The sequence below is a fragment of the Rana temporaria genome, chromosome 1 (genome assembly GCF_905171775.1).
Source record: "Rana temporaria chromosome 1, aRanTem1.1, whole genome shotgun sequence".
NCBI lineage: Eukaryota > Metazoa > Chordata > Amphibia > Anura > Ranidae > Rana > Rana temporaria.
Genome location: NC_053489.1, coordinates 368,524,130 through 368,538,292, shown reverse-complemented (window position 1 = coordinate 368,538,292; position 14,163 = coordinate 368,524,130). Strand labels below are relative to the sequence as shown.

The 14,163-nt window shown below is 44.4% G+C and overlaps 1 protein-coding gene across 4 annotated transcripts in view; it reads right to left on the bottom strand.

The window, feature by feature from the left end:
• Positions 1-14,163, bottom strand: part of PIP5K1C (phosphatidylinositol-4-phosphate 5-kinase type 1 gamma) — a 486,720-nt gene that overhangs the window by 344,150 nt on the left and 128,407 nt on the right. The gene's annotated exons all lie outside the window — the stretch shown is intronic.

The window sequence follows — 14,163 nt, the reverse complement described above, 5'->3', positions numbered from 1 at the left end:
AAAGTGAAAAATTACATTAGAATTGCTGTTTAACTTGTAATACCAATGGCTCACCACCAGATGGCACCAGCTTTTTTTTTTTTGCCCCCCTTCCAAGCCAAGTCGCCAGGACCCTATTTCTAGTCGCCATGGCGACCTGGCGCCCGGGATTTGTCGAGCCCTGCCCCAATTCACCACCTACATTATCTACCAGGTGGAGAAGATGAGATAGTAGGTATGGCGTTGTTCTATGTGATGACATAAATCAGGGGTCGACAAATCCCGGGCGCCAGGTCGCCATGGCGACTAGAAATAGGGTCCTGGCGACTTGGCTTGGAAGGGGGGGCAAAAAAAATTTTTTTTTTTTTTTTTTGTGAGCTGGCACCATCTGGTGGTGAGCCGTTGGTATTACAAGTTATTACCACCAGATGTGTAAGCTGGCGCCATCTGGTGGTGGCCGTTGGTATTACAAGTTAAGCATTACAAGTTAAACAGCACTTCTAATGTAATTTTTCACTATTTTCACTGCCATCTTCTTCCCTCTAACTAGAACCCCCAAACATTATATATATTTTTTATCCTAACACCCTAGAGAATAAAATGGCGATCGTTGCAATACTTTCTGTCATGCCGTATTTGCGCAGCGGTCTTGCAAGCGCACTTTTTTGGGGAAAAAATTACACTTTTTTTAATTAAAAGATAAGACAACAGTAAAATTATCCCCATTTTTTTTAATATTATGAAAGATAATGTTACGTAGAGTAAATTGATACCCAACATGTCACGCTTCAAAATTACGTCCGCTCGTGGAATGGCGTGAAACTTTTACCCTTTAAAATCTCCATAGGCGACGTTTAAAAAACTCTACAGGTTGCATGTTTTGAGTTAGAGGAGGTCTAGGGCTAGAATTATTGCTCTCGCTCTACCAATCGCGGCGATACCTTACATGTGTGGTTTGAACACCGTTTACATATGCGGTCGCTGCTCACGTATGTGTTCGCTTCTGCGCGCAAGCTCGTCGCGACGGGGCGTGTTTTCTGGCTCCTAACTTTTTTAGCTGGCTCCTAGATTCCAAGCAAATTTGTCAACCCCTGATAAATAATAAAAAAATATGAAAAACCATCATGCTATATAAATATAAAAAATGTAATATTAAATATCCAGAATATAAATAGTCCAAAAGTGCATGCGTGCTTGATGCAAATGTGCAATATAACAAGGTGTGCAATGAATATACAATTAGTGCACCTGTGCTGATAACCTACTATGTCTTCTTCTCCATTCATTTTACTTCACCTATGGTGATGGTAACAAGTAGAGGCTGCAGTTCTATAAAATGTATTTCACATTTTTTATTTATATTTTCACTACCTTTGCCAGTATTTTAAATCCTTAGCACAGATTCACACACACCTACACATTATCTACCAGGTGTAATTGCTACAAATTAGGTTCTTTAAGACCCCTTTCACACTGCAGAGTTTTTCAGGCGGTAATAGCGCTGCTATACCGCCTGAAAAACTCCTGCCCAGCAACCTCAATGTGAAAGATGGAGGGCTTTCACACTGAGGCGATGCGCTGGCAGGAGAGAAAACAATCTCTTGTCAGCAGCATCTTTGGAGCGGTGAGAGGAGCGGCGTTTATACCGCTCCTTCCCATTTAAAACAATGGGAAACCGCGGCAATACCGCCCGCAATGCGCCTCTGCAGAGGCGCATTGCGGGCGGTATTAAAGGAGTTGTAAAGGAAAAAAAATGTTTGCCTAAAATTAATGTCTGCAAGGTAGACAGACAGAATAGTGTAATGATTCTGTTAAAAAACTAGTAAATACCTATTAAATTCCTTCATCTATATCACCTCCGGCGTTCTAGTTTCTGTTCTCTCATTCACTTCCTGGTTTGCATCGTTCGTTCATGTAAGATCTACATTTCCCAGTATGAATTGCTCGCCCCAGGAGGGGGCGAGCACGTCACTGACCACCACAGTAAAGCCTCCCTTCACGGTGGTCAGTAAAATCAGACAAGCAGGAAGTGAACAGAACAGAGAAGAAATAGAGCAACTTCTGAGCAAAAACGAACAATGAGGAAGTGAAAAGAGGAATGTCTGCAGATAAAGGATGCTTATTATGAAAAAAAACATTTTTCCTTTACAACCCCTTTAACCCTTTATCGGCCGCTAGCGGGGGTTAATACCGCCCCGCTAGCAGCCGAATCCCGCGGCAAATCCAACGGTATAGCGCCGCTATTTTTAGCGGCGCTATACCGCCACCGCGGCTCCCGCCCCAGTGTGAAAGGGGCCTTAGTCCAACCCTTATTAGGAGCCAGATATCACCTCAGCTGACAGTAGACAAATCTGCCAACCACCCCTGCCAAACAAGTGAACATCGCTGGATTTCCACAGAACGGCAAAGGTTAGACAGAATATAAACATATATAATTTCTTACGAGTGATTTAAATGAAGGAAAGTTATAATGGAGAGTTTGCTACAACTTTAACCCCTTATGCCGCGTACACACAATCATTTTTCGGCATGAAAAAAAACGTTGTTTTAAAAAAATGTCATTTAAAATGATCGTGTGTGGGCTTCACATCATTTTTCGGCTTCTGAAAAACGACAACATTTTTTTTCGAGCATGCTGTATTTTTTAACGACGTTTTAAACTATGTTGTTTTTCCAGTTGTAAAAAATTATCGTGTGTGGGCTAAAACGACGTTTAAAACCCGCGCATGATCAGAAGTAAGTTATGAGATGGGAGCGCTCGTTCTAGTAAAACTACCGTTCATAATGGAGTAAGCACATTCATCACCCTGTAACAGACAGAAAAGCGAGAATCGTCTTTTACTAATACGGAATCAGCTAAAGCAGCCCCAAGGGTGGCGTCATCCGCATGGAACTTCCCCTTTATAGTGCCGTCGTACGCTTTGCTAGAGCATTTTTAAAAAACGATGGTGTGTGGGCAATGTCGTTTTAATGATGAAGTTGGAAAAACGTCGTTTTTTCTACATGCCGAAAAATTATCGTGTGTACGCGGCATTAGAGCTGGCGATCACCGCCTAGGGGTTAATTCAGGCTTGCAGTTTGTCACCTATCTGGCTGTTCAAGGAATGTGCAATCCTATTTCATGAATCAGTGGCCATTATTAACCACTTCAGCTCCGGAAGGTTTACACCCCTTCATGACCAGGCCCTTTTTTGCAATATAGCACTACGTTAATTTAACGGACAATTGCGCAGTCTGGCGATGCTGTACGCAAATAAAATGTAGGTCCATTTTTTCCACAAATAGAGCTTTCTTTGGTGGTATTTGATCATCTCTGTGGATTTTATTTTTTGCGGTATAAACAAGAAAAAATTTACATTTTGGAAAAAAAAAAAAAAAAATTACTATCTGCTATAAAACAAATCCAATACAAAAATGGAAAAAATCTAATGTCTCAATCAATAGGTATTCTGCTACATATTTTTGGTAAACAAAATCCCAATAAGCGTATATTGATTGGTTTGCGTAAATATTATAGGATCTACAAACTATGGGATAGATTTATGGAATTTTTATTTATTTGTTACTAGTAATGGCGGCGATCAGCGACTTATAGCAAGACTGACATTGTGACAGACAAATCAGACACTAAGTGACCCTTTTTTGGGACCAGTGACATCAATACAGTGATCACTGCTAAAATATATGCACTGTCACTATACTAATAACACTGGCAGGGAAAGAGTCATCATGGGCAATCAAAGGGTTAAATGTGTGCCTAGGGAGTGCTTACTGTGTGTGGTGTGCTTGTACTACGGGAAGGCAGAGATCCATGCTTCTGCTTTGTAGGAACACAGGATCACAACCTTCCCTTCTCACAGAACAGTAATCTGCCTTGTTTATATAGGCAGACCACTGTTCTGCTTGTGTCCCGTACAATCGGCAGGCCCCGGCAGACATTGTGTCTGCCAGACCCACTGAGTCCAATCACAGCGGGGGGGCGTCAGGAACATGATCCTGCTATGGGGAGACACCTTATATATGCAGTATAGCACATAAAAGCCTCTCAAAATCTGCAGCTCTCCCCTGATCTGGGACACAGCGACTTGCAAAAGGACGGAAGTTCTCTATGTGGTTGGTTAGCTGGGCACCCCCAAGAGAGGACACCCACTGGACATGAAACTGTGTGTTTAGTTGCATACTGTATGTAAAAAGCTTAACTAGCACAGGAGTATATGCTGTTAGTACCTTGGTTTTGTTGCTTGGTAATATGTCTTCCCAAAGAAAAAATACAGGGGTTAAAAAAGGCAAAAAAGAGCTTTTAGCCGGCTTCTAGCCGGGCCCGCTTGGTACTTTCCTCTCCAGTAATATATGACGCACCCGTGCAGGATGAGCCATTGACTCCTTCAAGAGTAACAGGCTCTCATGTAGTTCCTCGGCCTGCATATGTCACTGTGGAATCTGGCAGTAGCCCTTAACAGTTTAGAAGGAAGAATCACTTTGTTAATCGCAAAGTCCTCACAAAAGGACAAAAAGTGAAGCAAAGCTCCTTCTGTTAACTCAGATCCTCCTTCAGACAGGTCTGAAGATGACGAGGAGGACATAGCGCCATCAGATGATGAAGTTGAGGAGTCAGAAGGTGCTGGGATTTCAGAAGAACCTTTTTCTGCTTCCCAGGTTCTAAAAATGCAGGCGCAATATTACACTCAAACACAGGCCCGTCGGAACCCGACAGGCAAAGCAAGCAATTGCCTGGGGCCCCCGAGCTGGCCAGGGGCCCCAGCAGGGAGGGCCCTTGCCACACCGCTGCGTCCTCCTGCAGTCCGGTCGGCCATGTACCATAAACGCGCGGTACAGGAGATTCAGGTTCCTGTTCCCGGCCGGACTGACAGGAAGTGCACACACTGAGTGTTCACTTCCTTTCAGTCCGGCCCCGGGAACAGCAAACTGAATCCCCTGTACCGCGCGGTTATGGTAACGGCCGACCGGACTGCAGGAGGACGCAGCGATGCGGCAAGGGCCCTCCCTGTGCGGACACCAACATATGCCGACGTGTGAGGCGGAGGATAGAGGCAAGATGCCAACAACGACACCGCCCCCCCCCCCCCCCCCCCGCTTGAAAAGTCACTTTTTTTTTTTGCTTGGGGCCCCCAAATTTTTTTCAAACGGCCCTGCTCAAACAGTAAGCTCTGCATTTGAATTACCTTCTTCAGAGTTATCCGATTCACCTGTCTCCTCTCTGGGTTCATTGAAATCCCCACAGGCTGCATGTTCCTTTCCGGTTCAACCTTTATTAGAGAATCTGATTTACGCAGACTGGAAACATTGAGATAGGCGTTTTTCTCCTTCTAGGAAGTTTGAAGTTCTCTACCCAATGGAGGAGAAGTTTACCAAGAAGTGGAGTCTGCCTTCAGTAGATGCGGCTATTTCTTGTGTAAATAAAAGCTTAACCTGTCCTGTGGACAATGCTCAGGTATTTAAAGATCCTTCTGAGAAAAAGCTGGAATCCTTAGTGAAGTCTTCCTTTCTCCTGGCAGGCGCAGTAACCCAACCTGCCGTGGCGGCAGTGGGTATGTGTCAGGTCTTAAAGGACCAGGTGAAACAAGGGCCGAAAGACCTGCCTCCGGAGCAGATCCAATTTTGGGAGAATATGCCCAGGGCCTTATGTTTCACAATAGATGCCATCAGGGATTCTATTCAACAAGCATCTCGCCTTACACTCCAACTACTGCACATGCGCAGAATTCTTTGGCTGAAGCACTGGTCAACGGAAGCCCCATGCAAAAAGCTGTTGACCAGCTTTCCCTTCAATGGTGAATGCCTTTTTGGGGAGGATTTGGAAAAATATATCCAAAAGATATCAAGTGGCAAGACTACTATGTTGCTGGAGAAGAGAAACAAGTGTCCTTGTTTTAAACGTTCTCTCTCCCCAGCTCCTGGAACATCTGCCTTTAGGCAGTGGCGACGGCAGTCCCAGACAGCCTCAAAGGCTAAAGACCAGGGCCAGGCTCAGAAAAACAGTAAGCAGTGGGGACAAAGAGCTAACAAGCAAAGTCCCAAATCTTCCGCATGAAGGGGTGCCCCCGCTCGGCCAAGTGGGGGGGACGGCTTCAGCAGTTTTCAGCGGCTTGGCAGACAGAGATCCAGGACAAATGGGTGGTTTCGGCTGTATCCCTGGGGTACAAGCTGGAATTTCGAGAGACCCCACCTGATCTGTTCAGAAGTTCAGGGGGCTCCCAAGATTCAACAAAAAGAGATTCTTTCTTTCGAGGTTTGGATCACTTGCTGTCTCAGGGGGTAATCAAGGAAGTCCCTCTAAGACAGCAAGGTGCAGGGTTCTATTTTGGACCTAAACCAGTTTCTGGACATTCGCCATTTCCGAATGAAAACCATTCGATCCGTGGTCGCCACCCTACAAGGCGGAGAGTATTTGGCGTCCATAGACATCAAGGACGCCTATTTACATGTGCCTATTTATCCCTCTCACTTCCTAAGATTTGCGATAGAGCATCGCCACTTTCAGTTTGTAACTCTACCTTTTGGTTTGGCCACTGCACCCCGGGTATTTACAAAAGTTCTGGCTCCACTGTTGGCAAACTTGAGAGCACAGGGCATAACGGTGACAGCCTATCTAGACAATCTACTTGTGATAGATCAGTCAGTGGCAGGACTGGATCACGCAGTGTTCAATACGGTGAGATACATGGAGCATTTAGGATGGATCATAAACCTGCAGAAATCCTCTCTACAGGCCCTAAAAAGGGTAGAATATTTGGGCATGATCATAGACACAGCCCAAAGCAGGGTATTTCTGCCATCAATTCGCCTTTGCATGAGGCTATTAGGGAAGATGGTGGCCTCTTTCGAGGCGATTCCCTACGCCCAGTTTCATTAGAGACTACTGCAGGGCAGCATTCTGGCTGCATGGAACAGGGAAAGCCGAGCTCTGGATTTACCCATGCACCTGTCTCCACAGGTGCGTCAAAGCTTCGGTTGGTGGTTGAACACAAAGAACTTGCAGAAAGGAAGGTCCTTCCTTCCAGTCACCTGGAAGGTGGTGTCAACAGATGCCAGCCTGTTGGGCTGGGGAGCAGTGTTAGAAGAAGCTTCGGCCCAGGGTTCCTGGGCCAAAACCGAGGAGGACCTGCCCATCAATATTCTGGAAATTTGGGCAGTATACTTAGCTCTCAGAACCTGGGCTCACAGGTTACAGGGCCATTCGATACGGATTCAATCCGACAATGCTGCCGCAGTAGCTTATATCAATCACCAAGGAGGCACCCAGAGCCGGGATGCTCAGAAAGAGGAATCGTATTTTGACATGAGCAGAAAGACAAGTTCCTTGTCTTTCTGCAATCTTCATTCCAGGGCTAGAAAACTGGCAATCTGACTATCTAAGTCGCCAGAAACTGTCTCCAGAAGAGTGGTCTCTCCACCCCGATGTCTTTTAGGCAATATGCATGACGTGATTGTAGCCGTATTAGTGCAATTGTGATAGAGAAAATTGAGTACTGTCCGTGATACTTTTTTAATTTGCACTAACATACAATTCTTCAGGACAAGCTTTCAGGGTGTTTCCCCTTCTTCAAGGTCCAAGCAGTACTGATTCACAATTTTTTTGGGCAGAATGTTAAAACAAAACAAGAAAAGGGAAAGGAAAAAAAAGAAAAAGAAAAAGAAACACATACAAATCAATGGTAAGAGCCGGTTCACACTGGGGCGACTCGTCAGGCGACTCAGCCGCCTGACAAGTCACATCCCATTCTATTCAATAGAACCGTTCTAATAGGAGCGACGCAAGTCGCTCCGACTTTGAAAGAGGTTCTTGTACGACTTCGGGGGCGACTTGGGGCGACTTGCATTGACTTCTATACAGAAGTCATTTTGCAGTTCGCCTCTGAAGTCGTCTTCAGGACGCCTTGCCGAGTCGCCCCCAAAGTCGTGCCACCCCAGTGTGAACCGGCTCTAATAGTATCACGAACAGTACTCAATTTTCTCTAGGCAATATGCAGTAAGAATTCCATAGAGGGGGGGGGGGGCCTCTGTGTCCCATGGTGTACTCAAAGAAAAGTATTTCACAGGTAAGCCGTTATTAAAAATCCTACTTTTACAGCAGAAAATTGAAAAAAAACATTTATTTTCAAAATATTACGTCTTTTTTCATATCACAAAAAAAAACATAAACCAGTGGTGATCAAACACCAAAAAAAGCTTTGTTTGTGTGAGAAAAAAATAAATAACAAAATGTAATTTGTGTACACACAATTGCTAGTTAAAATAGTCCAGTGCCAAATAGCAAAAAAAATTCTGGTCATGAAGTGGGTAAAAAATGTAAAGCCCTGAACGTTGTTTTCCCTGACGAGATTCTTAGCAAGAATCTCTTGCCGCCCGAGTGTACAGACTCTCGTTTCAAAAGAACCGCGGTTCTCTTGAAATGAAAGAACGCGGTGACGTCATTGCGTACGACGAGCATGCGCTCGTCACATTTGATGCTGTTGCCGCCATCTTGCTGCACCCTGCCTATGCCTAGGAAGCTACCGCGCATGCGTCAATGTCATTTCGAGCATGCGTGGGTTTCCGCGGTTATAGGTAAAAATACACACTCTCGGGTTTCTCTGCAAGAAAACGGATGAGAATCTCACGACGAGAATAATAGAGAACATGTTCTCTATTTTTCTCGTCTAGATTCTGGGAAGTTTTCTTGTTGAGAAACCTGAAGCCTCGTACACACGCTCGGTATACTCGGCAAAAAAGCTCTGCCAGCAGTTTTCTTGCTGGTTCTTGCCGAGTACACTGAGCGTGTGTACGAGGCTTAAGTGGTTAAAAGGGAAACCTTCTCCAACCACAGGATATCCTGGGAACAAAGTTAGCAATGAAGCAACTCAAAACATTTGTTAAAGGATATAATAGATCTACAAAATGTGAGAACAACTCAGGGAGTCAATGTTCCAGGAGAATCTTGTTGTTTTGGAAGATCATAGACAGTCTGGCCATACATTATACAATTTTCTTCTATAGATTTCCTTTAGATTTACCAAAACCATATAATATGAGGTCAAATCTAAGCACTTTCAATTTGTGTGTAATCAGGCAAACCCTTGTACTACACAGTTGAAGGTAAATCTAAAGGAAATTGAATAAGAAAATTGTATGGTGTATGGCCAGCTTTAAAGTACAACTAAACCTGTTAATTCAATGGTTTCAGAAAACAAACAGTTACATTTACAGCATGCCGGTTGTCACATTTGTTTGTGTTTTCAAACATTCAAAACCATGTGATCATTTATGGCTGGTGTCATAACTGATCACATGTGCATCACCATGGCAGTTGCAGTTCAAACATAGGCTAAAGATGGTAGCTAGAAATGTGTAATTTGTTTGGTTATGAATCTTAATTCAGATGAATGCAAAAGTGGTAAGTGTCTGCGCTGTGGTTAAACTAATAGAGGATGGACGGGCAACAGTGGGGGTGGGGGGGAAAGGTGGGGGTGTTGGAATGGGGAACAAATCGTGTAAAATGCAACAAAGAATGACCTAACAAATGGATAACCTAAAAATAGGATCACTCTGGTCCGTGCTGAGCTGAGTGATAAAACGCAAAATCAAGCAATGAATGTGTGAGATTGTGCAATAAATCTGATATACTCCAAACAACTATGGAATAGACCGTGGAGAGTGGAAGCTCAATGCAGTGAAAAAAGTGCAAACGCAATTGAGTGAAAAAAGTGACTAGGGAGGACGATGGGTGGGATATCAAAGTCCAATAGTTAAAAGAGTGCAACCCAATACACAGGTCATGCAACCCACACCATTAGGTGAATTAAGGTGAAATAAGGGCTTACCTCCTCGTTATCACTCACATATAAACTGGCTTGCTAATACTTCAAACTCTTGTTGGTTAAATATCCTCTTGTCAGGTCACAGTATTTTCACCATACATGTAGAGGAAAGAAATATATATATATTGTAGCAAGGGCTTCCTGCCACTCAAGAAGAAGGGGGGAAGGCTTTTTTCAAAGATATAATAGGTAATCATCCCCTGATGAAGTCACGTGATGTGACGAACACGCGTCGGGACACTAGAACATTGTTTGGGAGCAACACCTAACGGACGGCAGACGAGCGCGGTGCTCGTAGGAGATGCGACCGTTTTGATACCGCTCAATGTGAGTTTTTTATTTACCCTTTACTGGTTCATTAAAAGTTTTTTCGTTACTGCACTGTCCACGCGATACGCCCCTCCTTTCTTCCTCCTCCTCTCCCCTCTCTGCTCCCTCACTCGGATACGAGCGGCCGCTCACATAGACATCCGAGGAGTTGAGTGCTGACAGTGAGAAGACAGTGAGAAGATCAGGATACGAGCTCGGCGCTCGTGGAGACAGGCACCTTATCCTTACACATAGTGTGAGTTGTGTAAGTTTATACTTACCTATTATATCTTTGAAAAAAGCCTTCCCCCCTTCTTCTTGAGTGGCAGGAAGCCCTTGCTACAATATATATATATTTCTTTCCTCTACATGTATGGTGAAAATACTGTGACCTGACAAGAGGATATTTAACCAACAAGAGTTTGAAGTATTAGCAAGCCAGTTTATATGTGAGTGATAACGAGGAGGTAAGCCCTTATTTCACCTTAATTCACCTAATGGTGTGGGTTGCATGACCTGTGTATTGGGTTGCACTCTTTTAACTATTGGACTTTGATATCCCACCCATCGTCCTCCCTAGTCACTTTTTTCACTCAATTGCGTTTGCACTTTTTTCACTGCATTGAGCTTCCACTCTCCACGGTCTATTCCATAGTTGTTTGGAGTATATCAGATTTATTGCACAATCTCACACATTCATTGCTTGATTTTGCGTTTTATCACTCAGCTCAGCACGGACCAGAGTGATCCTATTTTTAGGTTATCCATTTGTTAGGTCATTCTTTGTTGCATTTTACACGATTTGTTCCCCATTCCAACACCCCCACCTTTCCCCCCCACCCCCACTGTTGCCCGTTCATCCTCTATTAGTTTAACCACAGCGCAGACACTTACCACTTTTGCATTCCTTTTTGTGTCCTTCATTGGAAAGGCCTCCTTTTTTGTTTGCTGCAGTGCCCACCCCTTACTTTATACCCCCTTCCCTAGTCACTTTGCTGTCCCCACATCCATCCATCACAGCGCAGGAGTACCACCCAGTTTCTTAATTCAGATGAAACTTGCATTATTCAGATGTATCAAAATCTCTGAATCAGATTAGTAATGAATTTCAACTAATCCTTAGTTGGTAAGGTTATAAAAATACACCAAAGACCATCTGGTTCAACTTGTATGGGTGTGTATTATGATGGCTCTACCACTTCCCATATCCCTGTACAAGTGAAACTCGAAAAATTTGAATATCGTGCAAAAGTTCATTTATTTCACTAATGCAACTTAACTGCTTGCCGACCAGCCATTGCAGTTATACGGCGGCAGGTCAGCTCCCCTGCGCGAGAGCCCGTAGCTACAAGTCGGCTCTCGCGCAGGCCACTAGGGGCGCATGCGTTCGCCCCTAACTCCCGTGCGCGTGCCTGGTGGGCGCGATCGCCGCCGGGCACACGCAATCGCTCGTTATAGAGCAAGGACCGGGAGTTGTGTGTGTAAACACACAGCTCCCGGTCCTGTCAGGGAGAGAAATGCTGATCTTCTGTTCATACAACGTATGAACAGAAGATCAGTCATTTCCCCTAGTGAGGCCACCCCCCCTACAGTTAGAACACACCCAGGGAACATACTTAACCCCTTCCCCGCCCCCTAGTGTTAACCCCTTCACTGCCAGTGGGATTTTTATAGTAATCAATGCATTTTTATAGCACTGACCGCTATAAAAATGGCAATGGTCCCAAAAATGTGTCAAAAGTGTCCGAAGTGTCCGCCATAATGTCGCAGTACCAAAAAAAAAAAATCGCTGATCGCCGCCATTACTAGTAAAAAAGAAATATTAATAAAAATGCCATAAAAATACCCCCTATTTTATAAACGCTATAACTTTCGCGCAAATCAATCAAACGCTTATTGCGATTTTTTTTAACGAAAAATATGTAGAAGAATACGTATGGGCCTAAACTGAGGGAAAAAATGTTTTTTTATATATTTTTGGGGGATATTATTATAGCAAAAAGTAAAAAATATTATTTTTTCAAAATTGTCGCCTATCTTTGTTTATAGCGCAAAAACTAAAAACCGCAGAGGTGATCAAATAGCACCAAAAGAAAGCTCTATTTGTGGGGAAAAAAGGACGCCAATTTTGTTTGGGAGCCATGTCGCACAACCGGGCAATTGTCAGTTAAAGCGACGCAGTGCCGAATCGCAAAAAGTGCTCTGGTCTTTGACCAGCAATATGGTCCGGGGGTTAAGTGGTTTAAAGGTGAAACTAATATATGAGATAGACTCATTACATGCAAATAAGATAGTTCAAGCCGCGATTTGTCATAATTGTGATGATTATGGCTTACAGCTCATGAAAACCCAAAATCCACAATCTCAGAAAATTAGAATTTTACATGCAATCAATAAAACAAGGATTGTACATATAACAATATCGGATCTCTGAAAAATAGGATTTTTATAACAGCTTACCTGTAAAATCCTTTTCTTGGAGTACATCACGGGACACAGAGCCTAGTAATTACTAAGTGGGATGTCCCAAAGCAATGCCTACTGAGGGGAGGGAGACACAAATAACGCAGACCGCCATCAGACGTGAGGCCCACTTTTTTCACGGCAGGAACACAGTTCCCTTTGCAGGACTAGAGCAGCCACGAGCAACCGAGCCGATCCTTCACTAAGCGGCGATGCCCAGCATTGCCGCATAGTGAAGGACTCGACTCGAGTCACTGTCAGGGGCAGGCGAACTGAGCTGAGCAGACTCGGAGCTCCTCCTCCAGGCTCCGACCTCGCCTGCCACCTGTCCTTCAGTACGCGGCCGGTTGCGTGTGACATCACGCGGAGGCAGAGTCTCACAGAAACGCTAGGGCGAGCCCGCGTCTCCTCTCCTCACACCGTCACATGCACTCTGCCCTGACACTGACACGGTGTGTGCAGTGAGCTCTAAAAAAAAGCCCTTTTGGTACCCTGCTATAATATATAGCACCGAGACCAGGTCAGCACCAGTATTTTCTGTGAAATATATATGCATATGAGCGTATCATTTTTTTTTTTTGGTGGGGGAGTGGATCTTGGGTGGGAGTTCCCACACTTTTTTCCCCAGGACTTGACCCCTGATACTGCACCAAAAAGTGGCATCCTCTTACATTCAAATTAGTGAACGTATGCACCGACGACCAAGTTGCGTCCTTGCAAATCCGAGTCATAAAGGCTTGGTAATGCACCGCACATGAAGCGCTGACTATCCTGGTAGGGTGCACTCTAAAGGAAACAGGGGAAAACCCTCTCTTTAAACCACAAGCCTGAATCGTAGCCTGATGAATCTACATAGAAACAGTTCATTTAGAACACTGCCTGCCCTTTCCTGGGGCCGCCTTATAGCGCAACAACATCAGTTTTCCGTATCTGAGCAGCCGCTTCAGATAGGCCTTGACTGCTCTCACTCCAATGAGAGAGTGTAACCATTTTAATAGCCGATTTGAAAGCTGCATGCCCATTTCTAGGGTCTTCTGGCAGCACAACAAAACGTCAGTTTCCTATATCTGAAACCTTCAGATAGATTTTTAACTTCTCTCATCTATATTGAGAGAAAAGTAATAACTCTTCCTTCCGCAGAACAAGGTTCTGAAAAAAAGGAAGGCAAGAAACATCTTGATTCAAATATAAACTAGATTCTTCTAGGAAATAAGACTGGGTGAGAATTTAACATCAACCTATCCTTGAGAATAATTAAGTATGACTCAATACAAAGAAAGCTGCCAATACTGAAACTCTTGCGGAGGCTACCGCAACCAAGAACACCAATTCCATTGTTAGAAGGATGAAGGGAAATATGGTGCATCGACCCAAGGTGCTGACCTTGTAAGCCGACAAAACTAGACTCAATCCCCCGAGCACAAGGGCGACCTGGCAGACTTATACCCGTTACCCCTTGTATTAAGGCCAGGATCAAAGAGTGCGAGGCAAGCGGCCTTTGAAAATACTGACAAGGCCGAGAACGGATCCTTGAGGGAAGGCAAGAATTCTACCTATGACATACTTCCAAGGATGCCACCCCTTGGTTTCACAC